The sequence below is a fragment of the Hemiscyllium ocellatum genome, chromosome 24, assembly GCF_020745735.1.
Source record: "Hemiscyllium ocellatum isolate sHemOce1 chromosome 24, sHemOce1.pat.X.cur, whole genome shotgun sequence".
Lineage (NCBI taxonomy): Eukaryota > Metazoa > Chordata > Chondrichthyes > Orectolobiformes > Hemiscylliidae > Hemiscyllium > Hemiscyllium ocellatum.
The window spans coordinates 27,994,022-28,007,086 of NC_083424.1; the positions used below are offsets into that span (position 1 = coordinate 27,994,022).

The 13,065-nt window shown below is 38.7% G+C and overlaps 1 protein-coding gene across 2 annotated transcripts in view; it reads right to left on the reverse strand.

The window, feature by feature from the left end:
- Positions 1-13,065, reverse strand: part of ift81 (intraflagellar transport 81 homolog) — a 102,544-nt gene that overhangs the window by 51,207 nt on the left and 38,272 nt on the right. The window lies entirely within an intron of this gene.

The window sequence follows — 13,065 nt, forward strand, 5'->3', positions numbered from 1 at the left end:
GGAGTATTCCATCACAATCTTGTAGATAGTGGACAGGTTTTGGGAGTCAGGATATGAGTTACTTGTCATAGTATTCCTAGCCTCTCACCTGCTCCTATAGCCACTGTGTTAATGTGGTGAGTCCAGTTGACTTTCTGGTCAATGACAACCCCCAGGATGTTGATAGTGGGGGATTCAGGAATAGCAACATCATTGAATGTCAAGGGATGATGGTTAGATTATTGGTGATCTAAACTAGTCATAACTCGGCATTTCTGAGATGCGAACATTACTTGTCATTTGTCAGCCCAAGGTAGACAGGCAGGAAGCTGGAAGAACACAGCAAGCCAGGCAGCATCAGGGGGTGGAGAAGTCGATGTTTTGGGTGTAACCCTTCAAGATGGGTCGACTTCTCCACCTCCTGATGCTGCCCAGCTTGCAGTGTTCTTCCAGCCTCCTGGATGTCTACTTCGGATTCTAGTATCTGCAGTTTTTGTCTCTAACCTGTCAGCCCAAGCCTGGATATTGTCCAGACCTTGTTGCATTCAAACATGGACTGTTTCAGTATCTGAGGAGTCATAAATGATGGTGAATTGTGCAATCATTGGTGGACATCCCGACTTCTGATTTTATGATGGAGGGAAGGTCATTGGTGAAGCAGCTGAAGGTAGTTGGGCCTAGGAAACTACCCTGAAGAACTCCTGCAGAGATGTCCTTTAGCTGAGATGACTGATTTCTAACAACCATGACTATCTTCCAGTCATTGGAGAGTTTGCCCCCCGATACCCATTGGTCCAGTTTTTCTACGGCTCCTTGATGCCACCCTATGTTGAATGCAGCCTTTATTGTAAAAGATTATCACTCTCACCTCACCTCTGGAATTCAGCTTTTTTGACCATGTTTGAAGCAAGGCTGTAATGAGGTCGGACTTGAACTTGGGCTTCCTGGCTCAGATTTAGGGACACTATCATGGCACTACAAGAGGACTTGTTCCTCCATGCAAGTTTTCTTCCTAAATTAACCTGTTCAGAGATGTCATAACACACCTTTGGATCAGGTAGCACTTGAAGCCAGGCCTTCTGGCTGAGATGTAAGGGTACTGCCACTGCATTACAGCATCTTTTTCCTAGATCTGAGTAGCTGCGACATGAATGTTGTCATTGCCACAACTATCTTTATACTAGTAAAAAAGATAGTTGGTTCTAATTGTCAGGATAGTCTCAGAATCCCAGAAGCTTTACAAAATGAGTGAGTGGTAGGGAGCAGGTCACACACATCAACTAGATTTACCTGCTGGATGTTAACCCAAAAGCTCCAGTCTTCTATCATTGGGACTAGTAACAGCAGAAATAAAACTCTGCTCCTGTTGATTCAGAGATGGGAATGTTACGATTAATCCAAATGACTGCTCTATGAATGGATGAATGGAAGAATTGGAGTACAACTCGTTGAAGGACTCCAAGGCATAATCGACCTGTTCTAATGTCATTACATTAAAAATTTGTGAAATTACAGGAAAAGTTCTTATCCTGGGTTAAGCTAATAGAATTTAACAATTTTAACAAGATATAAGCATGTCAATAATGCCCACAATCTACAGAGGCATTTTTCCCATTTTCATCATTATTGACTATGTCTTCACCTGTCTTGATTCTAAGCTCAGAAATTCCCTACCTGAACCTCTATATCTCTCTACCTAGCCTTTCTTCTTTAAGAGATTCCATAACATCCACTTCTGTGACCTCTTTCAATCACCTTTTCTGATATCTCACTTGGCTCAGTGTCAAACTTGTCTGGTTAGTGCACCTGTGAAGCTCTCCTTAGAATGCCTTACCACATTAATGTTAGTTCTTAAATACAATATGAATTCCAGCATGGTACATAAGACATTACAACAGTATTCAAATATTCTGGATGACTGAAGGAAATTGTAAGGGCATCATATGATGCACTATAGATAGTATTATACAATTGGCACAATTGGGGCTTTTAACCAGCCAGCTTCAAATTAACAAGAGCATAGAACAAATAAAAGGCAAGTAAGTTTTAATGTATTGGGAATGTTGTTCCTCTGTTCAAGAAAGGGAACAGGTAAATCCTGAGGACTGAGTTTAAGAGCCTCGAGGTTTTGTTGCAGCTTTATAAAACCCTGGTTAAACCACAGTTCAGTTCTGGTTGCCTTATTATAGATTAGATTCCCTACAGTGTGGAAACAGGCCCTTCGGCCCAACAAGTCCACACCAATCCTCCGAAGAGTAACCCACCCAGACCCATTTCCCTCTGACTAATGCACCTAACACTATGGGCAATTTAGCATGGCCAATTCACCTGACTGGCACATCTTTGGATTGTGGGAGGAAACCAGAGCACCTGGAGGAAACCCACACAGACACGGGGAGAATGTGCAAACTCCACACAGACAGTTACCAAGGTTGGAATCGAACCCAGGTCCCAGGTGCTGTGAGGCAACAGTGCTAACCACTGAGCCACCGTGTCGCCCCAAAGGAAGGATGCAGATGTTTTAGCGAGGGTGCATAGGAGATTAACCAGGATGCTGCCTGGATTAGAGGGCTTGTCTTATGAAAAGAGGTTAAGTGAGCTAGGGGTTTTCACACTGGAGAGAAGAAGGAAGAGAGGTGACTTAATAGAGGTGTACAAGGTAATGAGAGGCATAGATAGAATAAATAGCCAGAGATTTTTCCCCAGGGCAGAAATGGCTGTCACGAGGGGTCATAATTTTAAGGAGATTTGAGAAAGGTATAGGGGAGATGTCAGAGATAGGTACGTTATGCAGAGAGTGGTGGGTGCGTGGAATGCACTGCCAGCAGTGGTAGTACAGTCAGAGACATAGGGACATTTAAGTAACTGCTAGACAAGCACCTGGACAGCAATAAATTTAGGGATATGTAGATTAGGTTTATCTCAGATTAAGATAAATGCTTGACACAACATCATGGGCTGAAGGGCCTGTACTGTTCTACGTGCTATGTATTATACAAAACCATTTCTTGAATTTTGAATTTTCCAGTACAAACATTCTAATGGTACAGTAGTAAATTGGTTAAAAATAAAGGAAATACTGAAGTAAGTCTGCTATGATCTTTACATAACTTTTTTGAGAGTTTTATATTTTAAATTCATTTATAAAATACTTTTCCTATGTTGTATTATAACAAATCCCTCCCCTTTTTATATCTGAAACATGCAAAGCCTGCAGCTAAGAGAAAGAACAAATAAATCTTCCCAAGGAACTACAATGACACTAACAGCTGTACTGGAATCACGCTATTTAGTTTTGCCCTTCCTTCATCGTGGAAGTGCATGTGCCCTTTGTCAATAGCAACACTAAGCAAAAGCAGCAAATTCAAATGCTAAATGGTTATTTAAATTAGTGCCATTTAATTCTTGAAATCTTTATATGCCTTTCGAAGAATGCTACAGTTGATCGCTTCAGCTCTGCATTGCGTTACTTTTAAAAACATTTTTGAAATTCTTTTCATCCTCAGCTATCCCCAAATATTTCTCCTAATTGCCAATGCTTTCTTTCTTTAGGTTCTAATGTTTATTTCTGAGACTCTCAAATACCCATAAAAGATCTCCCAATAATATTTCAAATAAGAGCTGGGAGTCCCCTGTGGTGTCCAGGACAAATATTCATTCCTCAATCAATAACCCAAACAGATTATGTGATCATTACCTCATTAATATTTGTGGGAGCCCACTGTACCTATGTTGGAAGTAGAGCATTTGGGATGTCCTGAAGTTTTAATGGCACTGTATATATGCAAGTATTTCTTTCTTGTTAAATGAGGTGCATCTTAAATTAAACTCAAATAAATGGAAAATTGCAAGCTGACGATATGCAATTTGCGATTCCGTTCACAAAATGTATCACAGCACTGGAGTAGATAATTCAGCATTCTACTAGACATTAATAAATAGAAATCACATCATAAGACACTCTTCAAAAGTTGTTAGTAGTTTAGAAGAGAGATGTGCTCACTAGATTTTCAATTAGTTATTTTCAATTCTCCAATTAGAATGTAACCTAGTTTGCCATAGCTTCTTTTCACATGCATGCTCATAAATATTGTTAGTATAAGTGAATAAACTCCAGCTTTCTCTGAAGTAAAAACTCCAGTTTCTTTCAAAAAGATTTTTGTAAAAGGTAGGGCACTCAAGTCTTCACAAGATGATGGGCCATAACTTTCCACCTTTAAATTTCTACCATCACACAAATTACATGTTGAGCAATTTCACCTATGTTCAACACAAATGTACTGTACAGCCAGAAGCAATTTCAAATTAATACTCTGCAGTAGGAACTTAGAGGCAGAAACTAACAGGAAATAGCAATGGCATACAGACTCACACAAAGAGGTTATAGTGGGGTCAGGAAGGTAATTAGATAACTACATTTAATCATTGAAAAGCTTTTTGTGCTATTATCTTCATGAAGGATTTGAAATGAAAAACTGTTTTTTCGAAGGCTTGGCTTAACATTGTTGTCCAGGCATGTGAAATTGCTTCAGACTGTGAAATCTGAAAATAATTAATGTATCTAAATTCCCAGGTTACATTTCTCATTCTGATTGGACAGTGATTTTGAAAATGAAACAAGTTGAATTTTGAAAGAGACAGCCTCGAAATGTAGATATCCAGAAAATGTGAATATGCTAGTCACTGAAATGTTGGAAGGATAATTTTTTTATAAAGCAAAAGCAAAACTATTGTCTTTTCTTATCCTAACTTGAATGAGAAATAAGGAAAAATATGTGCAATGGCTGAACAAAAACATAAATAAGATAGGAAGTTAGGATGAGAAGGGAGCTATCAAGAATTGCAGGACACACTCTTCCCAGAATCCCTACCATCACCTTTCTCTGACATACTACTGACCTTCCAACTGAAGGAGAGAACAAAACGCTAGTTAAAAATAAGGACAAAGAGATATGCACAAAAATATAGTTGAGTGAAAAGCTGAAGATGGGGAACCAATAAAAAGAAACAATAGTTAACAAACATATATAAATGTCTCTGTATGTAATGTCATAGGACATTCAACAATTGTTTTTATGAAGGAGAGTAAAGATGGGGGTGGGAAGTAAACAGAAGGGTAGGGAAGGAATGGATGAGGGAGAAAAGGAAAGGATGAAGATGGGAAGGATCTGTCTTAAATTTGCCCAGGAGGGGATTCAGTTTGCAGACTGGTTAATCAAATCACAATGGAAAAACAGAAGTTGCTGGAAAAGCTCATGTCTGGCAGCATCTGTGCAAAGAAAAGAGTTAATGTTTTGTGTCCAGTGACCCTTTTATGTAGGGTATGCAATTCCTGATATGGCAGAACTCACAAATGAAGACAAGGCTGCATCAATTAGGGTTATATTCACTAGGTTTTAGAAGAATAGGGGGCATCTCATAGAAATCTATTCAAATCTAATAGGACTGGACAGAGTAGAAATAAGGAAGGATGCTCCCAATGAATGGGAAGTTCAGGACCAGGAGTCACCGTCTAAGATAAGATGGGTACGCCTTTTTCCTGAGAGCGATGACCTGTGGAATTCTCCAACCCAAGAAGCTGTTGAGGCCAAAACATTGAAGACTTTTTAAAAAGATGAAAATATAGTGCTTAGATCTAAAGGGATTTAAGGATATGGGAGAAAAAGTGGGAACAGCGTACTGAGTTGGATGATGAGCATTTTGAATGGCATAGCAGGCTCAAAGGACCAAATGACCTACACCTGCTGCTATATTCTATGTTTCCAATTGCATACACCTTCAACTAAAAGTGTCACGTGCATCCATTTCAGTCTTCTGAAATTCTCAGCATCACTGGTAACAGTCTTCAATCAATTTCATTCAGTCCATGTGATATCAAGAAATAGCTGGAGACACTGGTTACTGCAAAGGCAACTGACAACATTCTGGCAATTGTATTGAAGGGGTGTGCTCCACACACTGCCATGCTGCTGACAAGTTGTTCCAGCACAGTTACAACTTACAATAGTTACATGTATCTACACAGCAACATGGAAAATTACTGAGGTATATCCTGTGTTCAAAAAGCAAGATAAATCTAACTAGGATAATTACCGCTGTAATCTGTCTACTTTCAGTCAACAATAAAGTAATGGACAATGATATGAACAGTGCTACCCAGCTGCACCTGATTAGCAATGATATGCTCACTGATGCTCAGTTTGGTTTTGGAAGTGCACTCAACTACTGCCCTTTTTTCAGTGTTGATTCAAACATGGACAAAAGCACAAACTGCCGGTGTGAAGTGAGAGATACTGCCCATGGCATTGAGACAGCAATAAATTGAGTCTTGGCAGGTCTGAAGTCAATGGGAATTGGAAGGGGAGGGTGGGGCAAAGTGAGTTTTTATTGGTTGGAGTCATACCTCAGGAATAGCAGTTGCTTACAATATACATATTGACAGTATTCAAGAGTAAAAGGATGTGCCATACTATTTGTAAAATAGAAGGATTTAGTGTATATGGATTTTTATAAACTATTCATTAATCTACTTAATAAAAGGTTCACTACAAAGATTCAGATATGTGATCCAAAGCCTAGATAGAAAGTTGTTTCACTGACTAAAAATTTGGACCAACGGATTTTGTTCGAGTTGGAAGTGGTCTTTCCTTGGGTTAGTGGTGAGCGCACCTTAGATTATCATGTATACAGATGATTTGAAATTGTGCTACAAGATATGTGTTGATAACTTATAGGAAGATGGTTATGATATTTGAAGTCAATCACATCATCTCAGTCTCAGCATATAACTGCAAGAGGTCGTCTTGTAGATATTTTCTAATCAACCCATTCAGAAGTGTTATTACATAGCTCTGGAGCAGATGGGAGCTGAATGCAGGCCTCTTGGTCCAGAGGTAGAGACACTACTACTGCTTCACACGGGCCCTTAAGATCCTCTTAATATTGTCCTTGACACAACTGTCTTCAATTGCTTCAGATGTGGTCATAAGTGGGGATGTTTATTAACAATTGTATGATATTTGACATTATTGGTGGGTCCTCAGACATTGGAGCAACTCATGTTAATATGCAGCAAGACACAGATTACATCCAGGCTCAGACTAATTGCAATAACCATCTCCAGCTAGATTAATTTAACTATCACTTCTTGATGTTCAGTTGCATTATCACTGCTGAATCTCCAACTAGCAACATCCTGGGAGGGTTTTTATGATTTACCAGGAACAAAATGACTAACCATATAAATACTCTGGCTACAGGAAACAAAGTGTAGGAATTCTGCAGCAAGTAACTTACACCTCTTGTCTCCCCAGTTCACCATTTACAAGGCACATGTAACTCACCTGGTCTACTTAGATAGCACCTTCCAAACCCTTGGCCTCCTCAACATGAAAGGACAATAGTAGCAGATATATGGGACCACCAGCATTTGTAGGCTCCCCTCCAAGTCACACAATATCCTGACTTGGAAATATTTTTAAAAATTCACTGTTGTTAGGTCAAATGCCTAGGAATTGCCACTGCATGGTGGGTGTCCTGACACTTTAAGAATTGTCCCGGATCAAAAAGGCAGCTCATCACCATCTTCTGGAGGGCAATTAAGGGTTGGCAATAAATATTGGCTTAGCCAGCAACGCCCACATCCCATAAATGAATTTAAACACATTCCTTCCTTATAAGGAGGGAATGCCTCTCTAATCCACTTTTCTCCTTTAAGAAACCTCTTAAAACTTGCCTCTGATCTATTATCTTAGATGATTTGTTGCCATGTTTTGATTTGTAACACTTCTGTGAAGCAGCAAGGGAAGTTATGTTATATTAAACACACTACTTAAAAAGAAACTGTTGTCTGATACACTTTCAGAATTTAATTGTTAAGCATAAAAGCCAAAATAAATTCTGATACAAGGAGCAGAATGTAGAAATATTCAAAAATTAATTCTGATTTTGTAAAATCTATTAACAAAGCTGAGTAACTGAAACACTGGACCTTTCATGTCAATTACAATTTGATCTTCAAAGATCTATGGATCGTATTCAAATATTGTGAAAAGAATGCAACATGTGCGATGTATTTGTCATAGGTCAATGACACCTGTTTTTTGGCAAGCCACAAATGATATTCATAGCTTGGTAACTAGAGCTGGGACACTACATATTTAGTAGGTTACAGGCACCCCGCTCCCCTCCACCTCCCCACCCCTCCTCCCCCCCACCACTTCTGACAAACTTAGGCTACACAATAAGTGGACATCGTCACCTCATCTCATCTGGATAGAAATAGAATCTATAACTTGAACTGTAACCTCTGTTTGTTGTGAGAAATCTTATCTACAGAAAATGTGGCATTTTTCCTTTGAAAATTGGTAGCAATTGTACCAATATTATATTTACTGCGCAATTGCATTAACATTTGATCCAAAAAGTGTAATACTGGTTTAAGAAATCCATAAGGGTTATAAATATACTATCTGCGCAATTCTCAAGGGCTAACAACATTGTTTCATCTTGGTCTAAAAACACTACAAGCCACTAATGTCAGAGCAATATAAAACTGGTCACACAAGCACATGCCACTCAGGAGCGGCAGTTGCTTATGATGTAGAAATTGACAGGAGGCAATGAACTCAAATTCAGCAGGAAACAGTATTTGTCATACTGTGCATAAAATAAAAGGATATATGGATCTGGATTTTCAAAAAATATCCATTAATCTATTTAACAAAAAGATCACTATAAATATTCAGATGTGATCCTAATCCAGATAGATAACTGATTCATTGTATAAAAATTTGGAACAATGGATTTTGTTCAGATTGGAGAATGGTTGGAACTGGTGTACTCTTGGGTCAATGGTGGGCATGCTTTTGTTTACTTTATATGCACTTTCGCATAGGAAGCACAACAATGACATTTGTTAATGATGAAATAGGAAATCAGCAAACAGTAAGAATGGAAAAGAAGGAAATTGGCAGATGGATGGCAGATATATCTTAATTCTTTGTATCAATAAGTCTTATAGCACAGAAATAGGATTTTCTGCCCATCATACTTCCGCTCTGTTATAAAAGTAAGCAATCCGTCCTAAGGCCCTGCTGTTTGCTCACAGCTCTGTAATATTCCCCCACATAAGATTTTCATCCAATTTCTTTTATTAAAGTTACAATTGAATCTTCTTCCAATGTTCTTTCAGGCAGTGTATTCCAGATCAACATAAAAAAAACTTTCGTCATTTAGCTCAGGCTTGTGTTCTTTGGTTATCAATCCTTCAGCAAGTGGAATCTTTTAGATAATAACACGTGAAATAAGTAGTAGTGTTGATCATACAACCCCTCAAGTCTATCGAATGAAATAATGGCTGTCCCCAACCTTGACTCCACTTTCCCTCCCATCTCTTTATACCGTAATTTTCTTGGCATCCAAAAGTCTATTAATCTCAGTTGAGAATATATTCAATAATTCAGTATTCACATCCTTCTGGAGCACAGAATTTGAAAAGATTTATAAACCTCTGGGTGAAGAAATTCTTTCACATCGAAGTTGAAAATGGCTGACCGTTATCCTGAGAGTGTATCCTCTAATCCCTCCATCCAAGGGAATCAACCTTTCAGCAACCACCCTGTCTCAAGTTCTTGGAATCTTTCTGTTCTACGGGATCACTTCTCACTTCTTCCACACTTCAGAGAGCGTAGGCATATTTCCACTCATTCCTCCCTCAGAAGACATCCCTCTCAACCCAGAAATCAATCTAATAAAGTTTTATTGCAGTTTACACAAAGAAAAATATCCCTCTTTAGATATTGAGAACAAAGCTGTATGAAGTACTCCAGGTCCAATCTCACCATAACAATTCTTCCCACAAAGTTTCTTATCTGATACTTTTCTAATAAATAGCATCTGCATTATCTCCAAAGATTTGATTGCTTCCTAAATTTAAAAACTTCAGACAGCGTATTCAGGGTGCTGCAAGTTGTTTTTTAAATAGCAAAACGAAATTGTCCTGTGACTTTAAAAATAAATCATACAATCTTGCAGATACCTTTGTTCATAAATCCTTTGTAGGATTTAAAATTATAATGGCTCTGCTCAAACTTCAAAAATGCAAAATTCTTATTTCTTTGCCCATTTCACCAATTTATTTCCTCCCGAAGTCTGTTACCAATCTTCCTCACTGTTTATTACCTTTTCCAGTTTCAAGACATTTGCAAACTTTGGAACTATGCTGTACATATCCAAATCCAGATCACTAATATATCAAAGAGAGTATTCCATCTGAAGCCAACTTCTGGAGAGCATCACTGTACACTTGCTTCCAGCATGAAATGCAATCGTCACCTCCACTGGTGTGTTTTGTATGTGTAGTGATGGACTTTGGGAGAAAAATTACGGAATGAGTACACATTCAATGAGATGTGCTAAAAGCCATGGAAAAATATGTTTTAGACATATGAACACATAATTCCATGAAAATGTGAATGCAAGTTTGTAAAGCCAAAAAAAGCCAACTACATTTTGGCTTTTATACATAGAGAAGTAGAAGATAAAAGAGGTTATGGTAAATTTAAACAAGATATTTTGGTCACAGTGAAAATATTATATACAATTTCAGATACAAAAGTACAGAAGAGATACTAAAGCCATTGAGAGTAAGTTGGTATGAATGAGAGAGAGGAAGAGGGACACACTGTTGTTGGAGCATTGAATATTTTGATTTGAGTGAATGGATGGAGAAATCATGTTTTTTTTTAAGGGAAATGTAAAGGAAAGTACAGGTTATGGAGAGCTAGCAGAGCATTCAAGTCTATGTTAATGCAGGTTTTGAATTTGATTGCAAGGTTTTAATTAATAAATTGAAGCTATTGATGATTCAAAACAATTTGGAGTGCATAGTGAGTGGATAGGGAATCAATGTCAAAAGTGGATAAAGTTACATTTTCATCACCAGATCTCAAAACAAGCTAAAGTTCTGCAAAACAACTAGTCAGGAATGGTGGATAATTAAGCAACAGCTGTGTTCATTACCAGCGCCATTACTAGGTGGCACAATGACCGATGCACTCAGAAAGATGTCTAAGTGATGACCATGCACAAGGATTATCAGCAGCAGCAAGGGTGGGATAGCAGACACTGGCTAGCAACAAGGAGGAAATGTTTGGGTGGTGGTTGCTGGGACAGCTGGTGTGTCAGCCAGATGTGAGAGGTTTTGTCACGCAGTTTGATATCATTTTCATTGTCAGCATTTGCATCAGTTAATCCTGCACACTTCATTACATAATAAACAGGAGGAGGTGATAGCTCTATGAAAATCACTATCCTCAATTACAGAAATCTTAATTCATTGTTAAATATATCCAAGACAGATGAAGTATGGAAAGAGAATGAACCTTATTTTGCTGATAGGTGTATTCACAATTTATTGCATTATGGATCTCTGCCTCTTAACTTCCCTAGCTGACCCTCCTAAAACAAAATCCACCTGTTCAGACATTCTACAATATACCTCCTGGACAGTTGAAACATGAACCTAAACCTTCTGGCACAGAGGGACACTTGCACTCTTCCACAAGATTCCCTGGAGGACTCTTTTAATGTGTGCTCTCAGAGTTTTTTTTAAATCTTGTAACCTGTTCAGGTATCTATTGCTTCATGGTGATAAACTTGCTGTGGTTACTTTAATGACTTTAGCGATCATTCTGTTCAGAGATGTTACTGCACATTTCTGGAGCAGATAGGAACTTGAACATAGGCTTCTAGGCTCAGGGGTAGGGACAAAACTACTACTCCACAAAAGCACAAGTGTGCACACTCATGCTAGCTTTTATTCTACTTTTTTATTGAAATCAAACATTTTCACCACCCGCCACAACGGGATTTGAACCTATGTCTATAACTGGTGGCTCTGATTACTAATCTGGTGACATTACTTCTACATCACCAGCATCTCCTTGTGCACTCTCAATCCATAAAACAAAAATAGCCTTCATCTGTATATCTTTAATAATATAATCAACTAACCATTCATATACTTGATTAAAAGATAGGTTCTGAAGTATTTGCAGTCATCTTCAGCCAGAATCGCTGAAGGATGATCTTTCTTGATTTTATTGTCAGGTCCCATCAAAGATTCCATTCTTTAGTTAATATGATTCATTCTATGTGATATTAAGAAATGGTTGAGTGTATCAACACCATAAAGGATTTAAGCTGTGACAACCTCTGGGCTGTTCTGCCTTAACATATTCTCAAGAATTAAATGGTCCCCTTCCTAAATTGAAATTCTGCCATCTAGCCAACAATGTGGAATATTGGCTAGGCATGTTCTTTCCTTAAAAATCAGGGCATATCAAACGGAGCCAATTACAACCCATTGGTCTACTTTTAATTGAGTGCAAAATGATGAAAGGAGTTGTCAAAAATGATGGCGAGTAACACACACCTAAGAATAATTTGTTCATCGATAGTCAGTGGAGTCCAACAACTAACAGCATTCTCTTTGTTTGTGTGTCTGTGTCTGTGTGTGTGTGGTTTCATTCACCATCTACATAACTGGACCAGTCTTCTAAATGTTGCGACTACAAGAACAAGTCAGAGGCTGGGAATTTGGTTGAATACCTCAGCTCCTGACTCCTCAAAGCCTCAAAGCCTGTGGCACAAGTCAACAACATGATGCAAAACTCTCATAGAATCCCTATAGTGTGGAGGCAGGCCATTCAGTCCAACGAGCCCATGCTGCTCCTCCGAAGAGTATGTCACCCCCTATTCCATCCCTGTAACCTTGCACTTCCCATGACTAATCCACTGAGCTAGCATTTCTCTAGACACTACAGACAATTTAACATAGCTATTCTACCTTACCTGCACATCCTTGGACTGTAGAAGCACCCAGAGGAAACCCATGCAGACACAGGGAGAATATGCAATGACCACAGAGTCAGTCACCCAAATGTCAAATCGAATCTGAGTGCATGGCGTTGACAGGCAGCAATGCTAACCACTGAGTTACCGTGCTACCCCACATCTGGATAAGTGCAGTTTCAACAGCACTCAAGCAGCCTGACACCATCCAGAACACAGCAGATTTCTTGA